Source organism: Macaca fascicularis, chromosome 3 (genome assembly GCF_037993035.2).
Source record: "Macaca fascicularis isolate 582-1 chromosome 3, T2T-MFA8v1.1".
NCBI lineage: Eukaryota > Metazoa > Chordata > Mammalia > Primates > Cercopithecidae > Macaca > Macaca fascicularis.
Window position 1 is genome coordinate 77,136,231 of NC_088377.1, and position 16,946 is coordinate 77,153,176.

The 16,946-nt window shown below is 38.2% G+C and overlaps 2 pseudogenes; one reads left to right on the forward strand and one right to left on the reverse strand.

Moving 5' to 3' along the window:
• The first annotated feature begins 8,142 nt into the window (after positions 1 to 8,142).
• LOC123572711 (U2 spliceosomal RNA) lies at positions 8,143 to 8,349 on the forward strand (annotated as a pseudogene).
• An 881-nt stretch (positions 8,350 to 9,230) lies between these two features.
• Positions 9,231 to 16,946, reverse strand: part of LOC123572515 (uncharacterized) — a 32,911-nt pseudogene continuing 25,195 nt past the window's right edge.

Consider the following 16,946-nt stretch of genomic DNA (forward strand, 5'->3'; position numbering starts at 1 on the left):
TTTTCAACCGCTTTTCAGAAAAATGTAGCAGGAAGCAAAAACACATCTTCAGTGTTCTGAGTAACAACTTGACACATTGCTTAAAAAGAATCCCAGCTGTGCTGTTTCATAACTCATATGTTTGAAAGCTTCTGCTGATTTTTCTACATGTGAGGAATGGTTTTGCCTTATTTGCCACTTCAGTTTGCATGATTTCAAACATTCTGCTCAAAGACAATTTCAAGCACTCAGCTCTTTTCAGAAACAAGGTATGCCTCTCTGCATAGAAAGAAATGTCACCATAAGCAAGTATTTCCTTGGACAAGTTCACCTTCATGACAGCATGTGCTCAACTCTTGCTCACTCCTGGTGCTAGCCACTTACCATCACTCAGCTCTGGGGCCTCTGAGGCATATTCTAGGAATGGTGGGTACCATGATCAGGAACATGTCTTTGTACCACACAAGACACCTCTCTGTCTTGAAAACTACTTGACAAGCAGGGGCAGACCCTCACCACTCTGAGAGGGAATGAAGCTTTATGATTTCAGAAGGAATTTCTGTTTTCTGAGCAGCTACATTCTCTAGCTGCTTTTTAAGCCTCCATTCTCTGATGTGTGCAGATCACAGTACAGAGCTGGCAGCACTTTATTAGGAAAAACAAACTCTTTCAGGCTTCATAGCTCTCCAGTTTAAGCAATCCAATGATATAGTAGCAAATTTAAAAATGCACAGACCACAAAACGGTGTCTACCATATTATCTTACATTTTCTTAATTGCTTTAAGCTCACCAAACGCATCGTTTCTCACCAGATTTAGCAGCAGAATATACTTTGTGTTAGATTAAGTTTTCCAAAGAAATAATCACATGGTATTTATTACTGTCTGATTATGTAATAGATAATCAATTAAAGATAAAATATATGGTTTGAATTACAAAGTTAGTGTTGACAGAAGTAATGCATGACAGTAAATATTCAAATTCAGTCCCACTTATATACTTAGATTATTCACTGGTAAACATGACAGTTGGAAATGCTGCACTTAGCAAAAATTATTCCAAGGTTATTGAACACTTAAAAATATTATTGGAAGGTAAATGTAGTTTAAAAAAAGGACTGTGAAATCAAGAAGAATGTCTTAATCTACTTTATTTCCCATGTACACCTCCCATTGTGTCCTTTTTGTTTTGCAATGAGATGAAGTTGAACTGTGGCTGTCCCACTGCTTCCCTGATCCAGGATTTTCCTTTTCTCCCTAATACCAAACTTCTGTTGAAGAAATATTTACTGACAGCAGAATCCATATCTCAATCTCAGACATCTCCCTGAGGTACTGCCCTCAAATATTTAACTTGCTTGAAACTCCCTTTGGGATGTCTACTTGGCACCTCAAACCTTACAGGGGCAAAGAAAAAACCCTGATTTCAACCCAACACCCCCTCTTCTACCCCCTCACTTGCTCCAGCAGCAGCTTTCCCTGATCTCTTGCACAGAAATTTCTTTCTTACTTGTTCATGCCTGCAACCTCAATGTCAACTGACTTGTCAGTTTCTCTTCTTCTCCAAATCCAAATTTAGGATATGCAGTTGCTTCTCCCATCAAAAAAATATCCATAATCTGACTATTTTCCCTACTCCACCTGTTCTGTGGTCCTGGTTGCCACTACACTCATTGTCATCAATATCTCACCTGTATTACTGACAACTTCCTAGGGATCTCCATTTCCTTCCCCTTCTCTACTTCCATCCACACACAGAGTAGTCTCAAGTATTTTCAAGCATAAATCCGCATTATATCATGCTTGTATTCGTTTGTTTTAACGCTGCTGATAAAACATACCTGAGACTGTGGAATTTACAAAAGAAACAGGTTTAATTGCAGTTCCACATGGCTGGGGAAGCCTCACAATCATGGCAGTAGGCAAGGAGGAGCAATTCACATCTTACATGGATGGCAGCAGGCAAAGAGAGAATGAACGCCAAGCGAAACGAGTTACTCCTTATCAAACCATCAGATCTCGTGAGGCTTATTCACTACCATGACAACGGTATGGGAAAGACTAGCTCTCATAATTCAGTCATCTTCCACTGGGTCCCTCTCACAACATGTGGGAATTATGGGAGCTACAAGGTGAGATTTGGGTGGGGACACAGAGCCAAACCACATCAACAATTTTTACTTTTTACTGAGACAGGATCTTACTCTGTCATCCAGGCTAGAGTGTGGTGGTGATCTCAGCTCACTGCAGCCTCCACTTTCCAGAGCTCAAGTGACCCTCCCACCTCAGCATACTGATTAGCTGAGACTATCGGCATGTACCACCACACCTGGCTAATTTTTGTATTTTTGGTAGAGACGAGGTTTCACCATGTTGCCCAGGCTGGTCTAAAACTCCTGGGCTCAAGTGATCTGCCTGCCTCGGCCTCCCATAATGCTGGGATCATAGGTATGAGCCACTGGACATGGCCATCACTCTTTTTTCAAATCCTGCAATAAATTTCCATTTCACTCAGAGTAGATGCCATATCCTTTCAATGGTTTGTGAAGCCACATGTCATCTGGACCTCATCAGCTCTCCAACATCCTGTGCCATTCTCCTAGCAGCTTAGCTCTCCTCTGCCACCTCCCCTTCCTCATTATTCCTGGCAAGTGCCAGGCACACCTCCACCTATGGCTTCAGCACTGATGGTCCTGCTGGTAATGCACATTCCCCAGATAGTATCTCTGCTTGCCCCTTCACCTTCTTCAAGTGTGTCACCTCCCCTCTCTGTGGGGCCCACCATCCCCACTTCATTTAAGATCTCAGTTGGCCTTCTCATTTCTCTTCCTTGCTCTGCACTTTTATTTTTCATTTCTATGGCATTTATATTGTTCAAATATACCATATAACATTTATTTTATTGTCTGTTGCCCATGTCCCTCTGCTAGAGAGTAAAATCCATAAGAGTAGAGATCTCCTCATGGAAGACAAGTCCCTTTCTAGTGGCTCAATGAACAAGTTCTTAATCAACACAAGTTCTTCTAGGCTTGGTGCTAATCAAAAATGCAAATTAAATCTCACTCTCAGTGAGCCCGCAAATTAATTTTTACTCATGTTTTAATACTCCTCCCTAAAAAAAATTGGAAGAATTTAAAATATCTGCATATATGAGTAATGTCAGGGCTTGTATGACCAGATAAGGATTACATTTGGACTTAACGGTCGCCATGCATGGGAAAGAATGCCAAAGCAGGGCAGACACAGCTGCTCTCTCGGAGAACCCTTTTGGGCATATCCAGTGATGGTTGAAATCACCGTGATCCCTAATCCTTGTAGCTGTCTTGCTTGCGGTTTCTGTTTTCCTCAGAGTACTTTTTTCAAAAATACCTGGTGGGCTAAAAAAGAAAGCTACCTAATAGTGTTCACTTTGAGCAACAATTCACTGCTACTGGCCAGAGCCAAAGCCAGAAAAAAAAAAAAAAAGTCATGGCCGGGCGCGGTGGCTCAAGCCTGTAATCCCAGCACTTTGGGAGGCCGAGACGGGCGGATCACGAGGTCAGGAGATCGAGACCATCCTGGCTAACACGGTGAAACCCCGTCTCTACTAAAAATACAAAAAAAACTAGCTGGGCGAGGTGGCGGGCGCCTGTAGTCCCAGCTACTCAGGAGGCTGAGGCAGGAGAATGGCGCAAACCCGGGAGGCGGAGCTTGCAGTGAGCTGAGATCCGGCCACTGCACTCCAGCCCGGGCTACAGAGCAAGACTCCGCCTCAAAAAAAAAAAAAAAAAAAAAAAAGTCTATCTTTATCTTAAATCACATAGGAAACTTGAAGGGATAATGGAAATATATGTGAATAAAATGTTTGCCTTTCAAACGCTTTTTGCTAAAAGTACTTAGCATTAAAAGTTCAGTGGTCTTTACATGATGGTGTCATCAGGTTCTGTGATAGGACCCAGGTCAGGTCCCAACCTCGGGTGCGGTTAGGAAAAAGCCTGGTTGCAGGGCCTCCTCTCTCCCCAGGCCATCACTTCTGATTTTAAGTGCTTTACCCATGAAGGTGCTAATGGCCTGAACCAGGTTTCTGATGGACATATTGTTTTAATAGTGGGTTTAAATATAATTACTTGCAAATTTATAACTGACATGTGGGGCAAGGGGCACAGTGACAGTTGTGACAATTCCTCCTGCTAGTTTTACTGAGAGGTATCCACATTTCCAGGAGAAATGCCAGATCAGATGACCATATTGTCAGTTAAAACTAGGTACCTTCAAAAACTTTGCCTTGTGGAAAATTGAAGTCAATTAGGGCCTCAGAGATATCCTGTTCAAATTTCTGTTAAAATATGTCTATCCAAACATGAAAATACAGTGATGGCTTGCATATTTAGATGTATCTATATCTACGTATTTATTTATATCTTTCTCTCTCATATGGTTATCACAGGCATCATATCTATATGTATATCACATAGATAGCATATCTATATATCATAGATATATCAGAGAGAGAGAGAGAGAGAGAGGGAGAGATGGAGATTGTTTCTGTAAGCTGATTTGAGTCTTTCTGATAAACTGGCATGACTTCACTTGACCAATATGATTTTCTCAGGGAATGTATTTTTAACTAACAATTCTCAACAGCAAGAGTTCAGATATTTTACAACCCTATCAAGTTAGAAGTTAATCTATATAAAGACGGATGTCATCCTAGTTTTATAGTCTGCTAGAGAAAATGACCTTAAAGTTAGAGTTTTAGTTCCCTGGTGAACAAGAATCAGTTTTGGAATTTAGATAGTAATGGCATTTTGGCATCCCTTGCCTGCCCCACTCCTTTAATTCTCTTTGAACTTTGTCTTTCCCATGATTAGTTCACAATGAGTTACATAAACCTTTGGCATGTGCTCACAAACACATTTGTTTGCTTCTTGAAGTTCTGCTCTTCACATCCACACCCCTCAGCATAGCCAGCTGATGGTAGAAAGCTCCCAGTTCTCCTGGGCCTGTAAATGTCCTGAGGAAACAATGTCAGTTTCGTTTTGTTTTGGGGACCTCCAGCCACGGCAAGGGAACCTAGCCTATCCTTGAGATCCTTTCAAGCAGAGAAGAGCCATCCTTCGCCCTGGATCTCGCACTTCACACCACCTTCCTTGAAATATCTGAGAATGTTGTTCTGCTTTCTAGCTTTCTTGATTATAAGCCAAATTTAATGATACACATTTCTTCTTGTGAATAGAAACCTAGAAAAATATTCTTCTGATTTGCCAGTCCTGTGCACACCCTGAATGATCTTTTTGCTTTCCCCCAAGAGCAAAGTACCCATTGTTTATAAATGTCTGAGTGATTCCCAACCCTGGAAACAGAATCTTCAGGAGAAAGTAGGTGGAGGCCACAGTATACTTGTAAGAACTGCATGAGAGAAATATCTTTCCCAGCTTTAAAAATATTCCTGCAGTGGGGAAAATGAGTTATGATTATTTTGGAGCAGCTGTTATTCAAGATACCATATTTAACTGTGGCAAGAAAAACAACAAATAAAAGATCATAGATCTCTTTCTCATAGTGACTATATTCCAGCATGAGCCACAAACATGAAGGGAAAATTTCCAAATTCATTCATAAAGGACACTCCACGGCAAGTGCTACACCAGAAGTTGCCAGGAGGAAGAGTAAGAGTCCTTCTTTTGTCTGGTCTGAAGAGTGCTGGAGAGATTCTTTGAAACCCTGGAAATGAGATTTGAAGAATGAGTAGAGCATCACTATTAAGAATGTTCATGAATGGCTTATTTCAGACAATGAGGCAGTATTCTCCACTCCAAGAGGCTACCAAGTGCCTTATGGAAACAGGAGAATATCTTCCTCCCCCGAATGTCCCTCTCCAGCTACAAATCTATGCTTCACTGTTTACAACTGGTACCGTCAGAGGAAAAACCAAGATGCTTCCAAAAGACAGTTTCTAAGGGCAGGCCTTCCTCCACAGGCCTAGACACCGTTAGTGTGGATCTGTCTTGTTTTCTTCTATTGGGGTTTTAGGCAAGTCGTGTGAAGCTCTTACTTGCTTTTCTCTCATTCTATGAAGTTAGAGAGGAACACCTCTTTAAAAGAAAGATTTTCAAGAGGCTATACAAGGACATTTAAACACAAATACAGATGAAAGCAAGTAATCAGTCCCTTTTTTAAAAAAGCAGACAAAAAGTAAAAATGAAATTAACAGCGTAAAAAGGAAATAAGCAAATTAAAAAATTTATTCTGTGCCTTTCCCATGCAGTTAAGCTTCTCATTGACTTCTTACAGTCATTTCATACCAGCCTCCAAGATCGCCCTTTGCTCACTCTCACCACAACGCGGAGACTGCAGGGGTTTTACCATTTCCCTTCATATTAACAACCTGGCTGTTACACAGGCTGGGGGAGGCAGAGGAGAAAAGACAGCTTTCTTTGCATTTCTCACCTCTTCATTGACCAGTCTTCCCTTCATTGGAATTAGTGATAACACAGGTCAGCACTAGTACATTTTCTCTGCATGTAGATATGATAAACTCCACAAGTAACATAGTCAATGAGCAGATGTGAGGTTAGCTGCACAACTTTTGAAAAACTAAAAGGTGATATGGACATTGCTCATTCATATTTCCATACAGTCCATCTTGAATGAAACTGAAAGATGAACCAGGCTGTGGGGGAACTAAGGCCTTAGTCACAATTTTGTGAATTCTAGAGAAAAAAAATCATCAAGAATTAGATTCTGCGTAACTATTCATGTGCTACTATTTGCAAACACTTCATTAAAAAATGTGATACTTTCAAGAAAGGTTGAGCAAATCAAACCATTTTTACCTATGACTGACTTCCCTTAAAAATCACCAAAACAAAAATATATCACTGTGAGTTTTTGTGTCCCTTTCAAAATTCATGTTGCAACTTAACCCCCAGTGCGATGGTATTAAAAGTGAGACCGTTAGAAGGTGCTTAGCCCATGAAGGCTCGCACTCGGGATGAGAGTAGTGCTCCTATAAAAGGGTGTGATGGAGCAAGTTTGTCACTTTTTGCCCTCCAGTCACGTGAGGACACAACATTCACTCTTTCTGCCAGGTGAGGACACAGGAACAAGGCACCATCTGTGAAGCAGGGAGCTCTCACTGAGCACCAGATCCGCTGGCACCTTGATCTTGAGCTTCTCAGCCTCCAGAATTATAAGCAATGCATTTCTATTATTTATAATTACCCAATCTAAGGAATTTCGTTAGAGCAGCATGAATCAACTAAGACACTAAAATATATATCTTCAATTAAATAAGGAAACACCCAAAAAAAGCACATTGTAAATAACGTACTTGATAGTGTAAACTTTGGCCTAAAACAAGGGAAGATGTTAGGAGTCGTTGTAGATCTCCCTACATATCTAACAATGTGAATATCTCTCCCAAACTTAGCTATAGGATATGAATGAGCCAAATCAGAATGTCATTTATGAAGAAAAGTGAAACAAAAGAATTTAAGCATGTCAACACAGATCTAGATGTGCACTACAGAATATCAGAGACTTGGACAATGACAGATACACATTCAGCTATTCAGACACCCTACCTTTTCCCCCCTGAAACTTAGATATTGTTGTTTTGTTTTGTTTTGTTTCCCACAGAATCATCCTGAAAGTAAAAAAAAAGAAGCAGGAGAGAAAAAAATTTAGAGTTAATTAGGCTATCACTGACCAGAGTCAGTTAAATAAACACAAATAAGCCTTTTCCAGAAAAGAAGGAGTTGGCATTCCAGGTTGAATTTTAGGTATGCAAACCTTTGCAGCAAAATATGCTTTATGCTAACATAGAGAATTTCCAAAAAGCAAAGGGGAATAAGTCCAAAAATGGACATAGATCAGAGCAAATTCATATTACATTTTTTTGGAATACTGAAGTTCCTTTTTTATTCCAGTCCATTGTCTCAAATTCTTAACAAATGATTTTAGAGAGAATTGAATTGATACAATTGATTATTAGAAAAATGAGTTGAAAACAAACTATTTAGAACCTACTTCTCTTTTTCATGCATAAAAAACCGGATCAGAATATAATGAATATAAGGCTAATGAAGAATGCATGTGTAAGGACTTGCTTCAGCAAAGCTAAGGAATGTTAAGACAAAATTTCTCCCACCCAGTCTGAGGAGCAAGAGATTAAAGAAGAGAATCCCTTCTAGGTCTTTTGGTTAAGACCAAGTGTAGGATCTGTTTTTATCAGTTTAATATCTGGTATGTCCTTTATCCCAGGACAATATATGAAGTGGATTTTTGGAGCAGGGAGATGGTTGAAAATAATACACCATGCTTAACTTTGACCATTTGCTCCTGCTAATCAGATGTTCTGCATAAAACTGGCAATTGGGTAATGATTTTCCATAAACTGAAATGAGGAATGTTAGAAACACATAACCAGTTAACAGTGAGTGGCACAACAAACACAGAAAAAGCCCACACCTAAGCAGCAAACTGACATGCTGAGGTGTAACCGACTTTGCGTATGAGCTCCTTTGCACTTACCAACTCACACAGCTGTTACCAGGTGCTTGTTTGCAATAACGTCTCTCCCCTTACTACTGTCCTTCCTTCTGGACAGTTTCCTTTAGCATTTGCTCTGCCTTTATGTAGCTCATTTTATAATACTGGGCAAAAACAAAGGTTCTATCAGAAAGTCATAGTGGAAGCAGTTTAAGGACGAGTGCAGTAAACAATAGAGAATGGCTCCTAATAAGTGGGCACAGCAAAGCCTCTCCTAATGAAAGTCACTGTCCACACACATTTTCTATTTGCCTGCACTTGGTGCACAAATTTTCTTTCAGTATCTGGGTGAGATTGTGATGTTCTGTGAATCATATTCAGAATATCAATGTAAGTTTTCTGACATTTTCTTTTAGTTTGGTAAAACCACATAAAATTTAGAATCCTAACCATTTTCAAGTGTACAATTCAGTAACACCAAACACACCCACAATGTTGCACAATCACCACCACAATCCATCTCCAGAACACTTTCACATCCCAAACAAAAGCCCCCACCAAGGAATGATACCTCCCCTTTCCCCTTTCCCTTGGCCCCTGCAACCTCCATTCTGCTTCTGTCTCTAGGAATTCACCCAATCTAGGTGCTGATAGAAGTCAAACCGTACAAAACACATGCTTTTTTGTGTGTAACTTATTTTACCCAGCACAATGTTCTCAAGATTCATCAGTGTTGGAGCATGTATCAGAACATCACTACTTTTAAAAGGAAAAAGTATTCATTGCATGCGTACACCACACTGCATGTATCCATCCAACCGTCTGCTGGAGGAAACCTGGGCTATCTCCACTCTTAGGCTACTGTGAATAATGCTGCTATGAACACGAGTGTACACGTTTGTGTGAGTGCCTGTTTTCAGTTCTTTCCACTGTATACCTAGAAGTGAAACCACTGGATTGCATAGCAATTCTACGTTTAAGTTTTTGAGAAAACACCAAATTGCAGCAGCTGCCCCATTTGACATTGCTACCAGCAATACAGCAGGATTCCAATTTCTCCACTTCCCTGCCAAAACTGATTTTCTATATTTTTTAAGTAATAGTCATTCTAGCAGATGTGAAGTAGTCTTTTATTATGGTTTTGATCTCTATTTTTCTAAAGACTAGTGATGTTGAACATATTTTTATGTATTTATTGTCATGTCTATTCAGTCTTTTGCTCATTTTTAAGTTGTGTTTTCTTGTTGTTATTCTTAAGTTGTAGGAGTTCCATCTATATTATATTAATTCCATGTCATTTGTGTATGGTTTACAAATATTTTCTCCTATTTGTGGAATGTCTTTTCACTCTTTTGACAGCATCCCATAATAAGTAGAAGGGTTTTTTTTTTTTAATTAGAAAGTCCAATTTAATTAATTTTTTGTTTCAGTGTTTTAAGTGTCATATCTAATTAAAAAAAAGGATTCTGAATCAAATGCCATGAAGATTACCTCCCATATTTTTTCCTAAGAGTTTTATCATTTTAGATCTTAAACTGAGATGTTTGATGCATTTTGAGTTAAATCTTGTATATGGTTGTAAAAGTTTGGGGTCTAGGTTTACTCTTTTGGATGACTACATGTGATTTTTGTATAATGCTTTGAAAAGTGTGTATTGCCTATAGGTCTCCCTGTATCAACACTGGTTGAAAAGCATATTTAGAGTTTCTAGCATTCTATCATGTTTGAATTAAGAGTTCAGGAGGCATTCTGAGAAAATCAATAGCTTGGGAGATGTTCTATGAGGCCCCCCTGTTACAAATGGTATTCATTTGATGGCAAGAGTATGTTTTATTCAAAATTACTTACATTGTTTCGTTTTTCTTTTTGCAAAGGCTATGTTAGGTCACTAGGAACACCACAATACATTCCATAAATTATGATGCAAGTGACACTTGTTTTATAACAGTGTAGTAATATTTTTTATAACTACAAAAATAGAAACCAAAATTTAGACCAGGCATGGTAGCTCACGCCTATAATCCCAGCACTGTGGGAGGCTGAGGTGGGTTGATCTCTTGAGGTCAGGAGTTCAAGATCAGCCTGGCCAACATGGTGAAACCCCGTCTCTACTAAAAATGCAAAAAATAACCAGATACGGTGATGTGCGCCTGTAGTCCCAGCTACTTGGGAGGCAGAGGTGGAAGAATCACTTGAACCTGGGAGGTAGAGGTTCCAGTGAGCCCAGATCACATCACTGCACTCCAGCCTGGGTGACAGAGCGAGACTCTGTCTCAAAGCAAAACAAAACAACAACAACAACAAATAAACAACAACAAAAAATAAGTGCTTGGCAATTCACTGTCATCTTAATTATTTTGTTGCTTTGAAACAAAATCGATACCCCAAATGCAGCATATCTGGAAAATAATTCAGAAGAAAATAGTGCATATCAGATTTTATAGCATATAAGTTGCCTGGTTCAGAGGACTTCTTCAACAGAAGATGCTTTACTACTCCCAGGATATACAGCCAGACCCTGCACAGTTGAAGTCAACATGTAATGAATCAGCAGCATCCCCAAGAGAGCTGCTTGGCTCGGGATGTAAGGTTGCACTGGTCACACTTGACTGAGGCCCAGAGAGCAGATCAGAGCAGCCCCGGCCCATAAAGCTCAAGAACTGTGCAAGGACAAGTACACATAAATAGGATGCCCACTGTCCCCCATTTCCATAGAGCAGTTGCCCCAGCACACAAAGAGGAGAGGGTCATTTATGAGAAGAGACAGTCACTTGAAATAGGGTGAGTGAAGTGACTGACATGCCCTCCATATATCTGCTGGCCTTATGTTTCACCACCAAACTCCAATCACATCTTCACTGCCTGTCAGAGTAGGATCAGGACCACCTGTGTCAGGGTGACTCGGGATGCTCTATACAAGACCTACTGAGTCAATATTTCTTTTGGTAGATCTCAACAGTCCACGTTGCTACAAGAGACCTGGACCTGAAAATTAGAGTTTGAGATTCCCAACTCTCTTTTCATTTATGTTTTGCACGCTTGAGATACGAAGGTTACCATGCAATTATTAGTATCATTTTGTTTTCAGTAAGTTTTTCATTATTTATTTTCTAGGCATGCTTTTCAATGTTCTAATATTCACAGCTATTTTGTTTATTTTCTCCATTTTTTATCCAGAATTCCGTATTGGCTGCCTCAGGGCTCTTGCTTCTGGTCAACTCACAGCTAAGTGGTATGGCGGGTGGCCCCAGTGATCTACACCTGATGATGGAGACCACGAAGTGTGCAATCTTAGGAGGTAAAATTCTGTCGATGATCAGCAACAACTGATGTAGCTCCTGGAAAACATAGCCCTGTCGCCTTTGACAACTATTCCTCCAAAGTTATAGTATATGGACCAGTGAAAATTAGCTTATGGGATGCAAGGTGGACGAGAAGACTATCCTACCAAGTAGGTGTCTTACCTTGAGAGTCTTTAATGATTTGAAAGTGTCCATGTATTTCAAGGTGTTCCGACATGTCACAACGTTGCTTCAACACTCTTGTAATCCCAGGGGGACTAAATTCAAAGTCAGAAATAACAAAGACACAATTTAGAAACCAAAAGAGAAAATGCCGACTCCAATCATTTACGCACAGGATTTAACCCTAGGTAAGAAATCAGTGTTATTAAATACCTGAATATTTGGCTTTCAGCCGTGAAGTCCTCAGCAGTGTTTGAAGAAGTTCCTAGAGTAGTTCTATGCCCATCCCTGTCAAGAAGGAGAAGCAGCAATGTTTGCTGTTGAGAATGCCAGAGTCCTGACCTTCATTACTGAATCCTATCCACCAAATGAGTTTAGCCTTTCTTAGAAATGCTAAGTCCGATGCCCTGACAAGCTTTGTTATAGACTGTTTTTTTTTTCACTGAATTATTTTTAACCTCCTAGCAATTTTAAGATTATTTTGATAAAATGGAAGAGTTCATACTTTCATACTGCGTTAAAATGTCTTCCTAAAATGACAACCTTCATGAAGCCTTGTTTTTCAAAAGAAACTACTCTTAAACAGATTGCTAGCCAAATATCTTCCAAACTTGCTTACATTATTGTGCTGTGAGCACTAAGCACTAAGCTGTTTAAAAGACCTTTGTGTTTAAAATGACATACCTTCTGAATTTACGAAATTTTCTAAGTAATTTTCAGACCTGTAAAAAGTACATTCTCTTGTCTAAACATGCCCCCAAAATGCCATAACTAAAAAACTCTAAGCTCACTACAGGGTTGATATGAAACTTCTTCCAGATTCATTTCACCTAGGTTGGACCACAGTACCACTTACAGATCCATAGATCAAGGGAGCTGTTGGCATGGGTGTGGACAGAGCTGGAGTGCCTGTACAGATGAGTCCTAAATTACAACATTGGATAGAGCTGGAGGTAGAAAGATTTAGTGTCCTGGCTGCAGCAATACAGGGAATCCAAAAATGTAAATTGTAACCTAGACCTTAGGTTATTATAGAGATACATTTGTAATACATTACAGATCATACTGTTTCATGTTCTAATTTCTCCTTTCTAGTTAGATATAGTGATAATAAAAGGTTTCTCAGAGGAATTTTGTGAAAATTAAAATAGATATTATGTATACAACAAAGCATAAAGTGTTAAAAAAAAAAAACCCTCAAGTGATAGCATGCATTAGTGTTAAATATTATTACATAGAAAATATCACACTCATTCGAAAATGCCAAAACCTGAGAAATCCAGAAATAGCATATAGGTATAAGGGAATCCCTATTGAAAGGGAAGGAAAGGCCGGGCGCGGTGGCTCAAGCCTGTAATCCCAGCACTTTGGGAGGCCGAGACGGGCGGATCATGAGGTCAGGAGATCGAGACCATCCTGGATAACCCAGTGAAACCCCGTCTCTACTAAAAAATACAAAAAAAAATTAGCCGGGCGAGGTGGCGGGCGCCTGTAGTCCCAGCTACTCGGGAGGCTGAGGCAGGAGAATGGCGTGAACCCGGGAGGCGGAGCTTGCAGTGAGCTGAGATCTGGCCACTGCACTCCAGCCTGGGCGACAGAGCCAGACTCCGTCTCAAAAAAAAAAAAAAAAAAAAAAAAAAAAGGGAAGGAAGAACAGAATTGCAGAAATAAAGCCATGTTTTCAGGAATAAGATTGAAAAAGAATTATTTTGTTTTTAAGGATACAAAAATACCACTTGAGTTTTCTTATTTAGGAAACAAATAAATTTTGGCTTTAAAAATGAAAAGGTTATTTTTGAAGACAGGGATAGCTTTATTTTATAAAGGCTAAGAGTAATAGCACACTGAGTGGTCCTGCAGATAGATTTCTGTTCCACGTAAGGAACGTTATTTTATTAATTTGAGTCCATGAATTGAAGCAGTGTGTTGTCCGTAACCTAAGAGCCCCTATTTTCCTGGTGGAAGGAGTTCAAACTTTGTAGATAGCAGCTGGCACTGGAAGTGGCTTCACAACTTGAGTGACTCTGATTCTAAGAAAACTCAAGAGAACTGTTCTATGTTAAATCAGTCAATACCTTTGGATCAGGATACATCACTTTTCAATAATAAGAAGGGCCCTTTCAGATAAACTCAAGTGAGATTGTGAGACTGAAGGATTTTAAGGAATTAAAGAGAATTTGTAACGTATTAGAATACAAGAAAATAAAAATGGTGATTTTTTTTTTAAAGGAAATGTGCTTGCTAGAGATCTATAGATTAGTTAGCTTGAATAATTTTGGGGCAATGTCTGAAGAAATTTTCAATATTTTGAGTACTTCAAGAGAAAATTTCTCATGTGGGAGTAAGTGAAGCAATTTCAATAAAATCTGCACCATGTAGAATATTATTTTATCAAATAATCACAACATAGTAAAATGAGACCCATAATATATGTAAATATTATTCATGTGTGTATGTTTTCATGTGTGTATGCATATACTTGAAAAAACTGTTCCTAATAATTAAATTGAATCACAGGCTCATATCTTCCCAAAGAAAACGATTTCAATAATAAAATTATTATCAATAACTATTGGGAAAATGTTGGTATGCCATTTCCAGAACTACTGATTCTTTTAATGTGACATTGGCAATTTAAAAGCTATAATTTTGTGGCTTCTAAGAAGCCATTGAAATACTTGAAGAGAGGAGTCAGCAAAAAGTCTTTCACAAGGAAGGTGAATTACTATTACTTCTCATAGCAGGGAAGCTGTTCTAAACTTCTCCATTAGATTTTTCTGAGAAAGGCAGGAATCTCATGGCAGTTTTAGAATTAATTTTAATGCACACTAAGAGCAACAAAAATATACATTCTTAGACTCTGAGTGAAAGAAAGGCTTTTTTTTTTTTTTTTTTTTTTTTTTTTTTTTTTTTTAAGACGGAGTCTTGCTGTGTCACCCAGGCTGGAGTGCAGTGGCACAATCTCGGATCACTGCAACCTCCGCCCCCTGGGTCCAAGCAATTCTCCTCCTCAGCCTCCCGAGTAGCTGCAACTACAGGTGTGTGCCACCACACCCGACGAATTTTTTGTGTTTTCAGTAGAGACGGGTCTCGAACTCCTGACCTTAAGTGATCCACCTACCTCGGCCTCCCAAAGTGTTGGGATTACAGGCATGAGTCACCACGCCCCGCTGAAAGGCAGAATTTTTAAAGAAGGATACAGACTTGTAACATGGAAAGTATTGGTTCAAATAACAGTTCCACCACTTATTAGTCTTGTGAATTGGATAGGGCAGTTAAGTGTTCTCAATATTTTTCTAACCTTGAAGATATGAATATTACCACTCTAAAATGGCTATAATAAGGATTAAGTACAATAAAGTTGATGGGGCACCTGATGAAAAGCTGGGATCACAGTGCTAGTTGCTCTTTTCTCACCTTTCAATTTTATCTGAGAATGAAATAAGAACCTGCATATGGTCTTGTTCCATAGGGAGCAACCCAGCTTTCCCTCTGCATTTTAAATTTGAGCAAAACTCCAAGATCAAGAGCCTACCTTAAATATTCAAAAAATGTATCATAAATAATGAAAATAAAATGAAATTGACTTGGACTTCAATGAGCAAAGCTCCATGCCTTCCACAAGAGTGTTAAATAGATGGATATCTTCTTTCATGTCAACAAGAAATAGTTTTGAAAGTGGATAACTTATTCTAATATAATGAATTAAAAATTGAAAAAGCATCTGCACCTGTCATTTCATTGTCATTAGAAGGAAAAGTAGATTTTACAGCACCAAAGTCAAAATTACTAGAGAAATGAAGAATATATCCTACACCAACACTAAATAACTCCATCCTGCAGGTTAATTCAGTGTCTTATTTGGAATCATGTTTCATTGATAAAGTATCTTGGTGGACCCCTAAAGTAGTGCAAATTAAAACAAGATATTTCTCCTGGTATAGAAGATAAATGAATAGCACTAATAAAAATAATCCAAAATGAAACCATCTATGATGTCATGGTATAGATTGTGTGGAATTAAAAGTAAACTACATTTTGGGGTATGAATAAAACTGATTGTTTAGTTAAAAAAAGATAATATTTCTGTTCATAGTAACATATAAAGAAGGCCTTTGGGTGATATTGATTGATCGAGAAGAGATAAAAAATCACTCTATTAAGTTTATTGCCAACTTTGTTCCAGAGTGAAGCATGGTACATCATTTGTAACAAATCTAGTGGTGATGGCTTTCTAGACATTTTACTGTTTAAAACATAATGTAAAGTAAATTCTAGAATGATTGGACTCATTTTAATAGCTATAATCTACCAAAAATTCAGTATAAAAGAGAAAATATTAAGGACCTACGAGGTATTAATCCACTTAAACTAATTTACATAATAAAAAATAAAACGAGAAAAATTCAGGCAACAAGTCTTCCTTAAATAAGGAAGGTTATATAAACTATTAGAAAATAAAATATAATAAAAGATAAAACAGTAAGTTGAAGATTAAAAATAACAATTTCTTCAGTAAGCATTTGAAAAATATATTGTTTTACATATAACCTTTACATATATAGTTGAGATTTAATGTAATACATAAATGTGTGTATCCACACATGTATACTAAAGATTTTTAAAATGAACATTTAAAAACATGCTTGTAAATAATTTATGAATCAAAATATGTCATACTGGAAAACTAAATAATTCTCAGAAATGAATAATAAACAAAACACTACATATCAATTCTAGTAGAATTCTAGCCATTCTGGTAGCAATGCAACTGCTCTTGAAAGAGTAAAGTATATTCTGTAAATTTTTTTTTATCAGAAAACAATAAAGTCTGAAAATAAGCCCAGAAACGTACTCGAGCACAAATAAATGAAATTGAGAATGTAGGAGCAAGAAAATAAATAAAATATTTGCAGAAATTAGTAAAATAGAATATAAATCTACAATAGAAAGCATGGAAAGTCAGAAGTTGATTATTTGATAACTCTAACTCAAAATGCATATAAATTCTTTTAAAATGAATGAATGAAT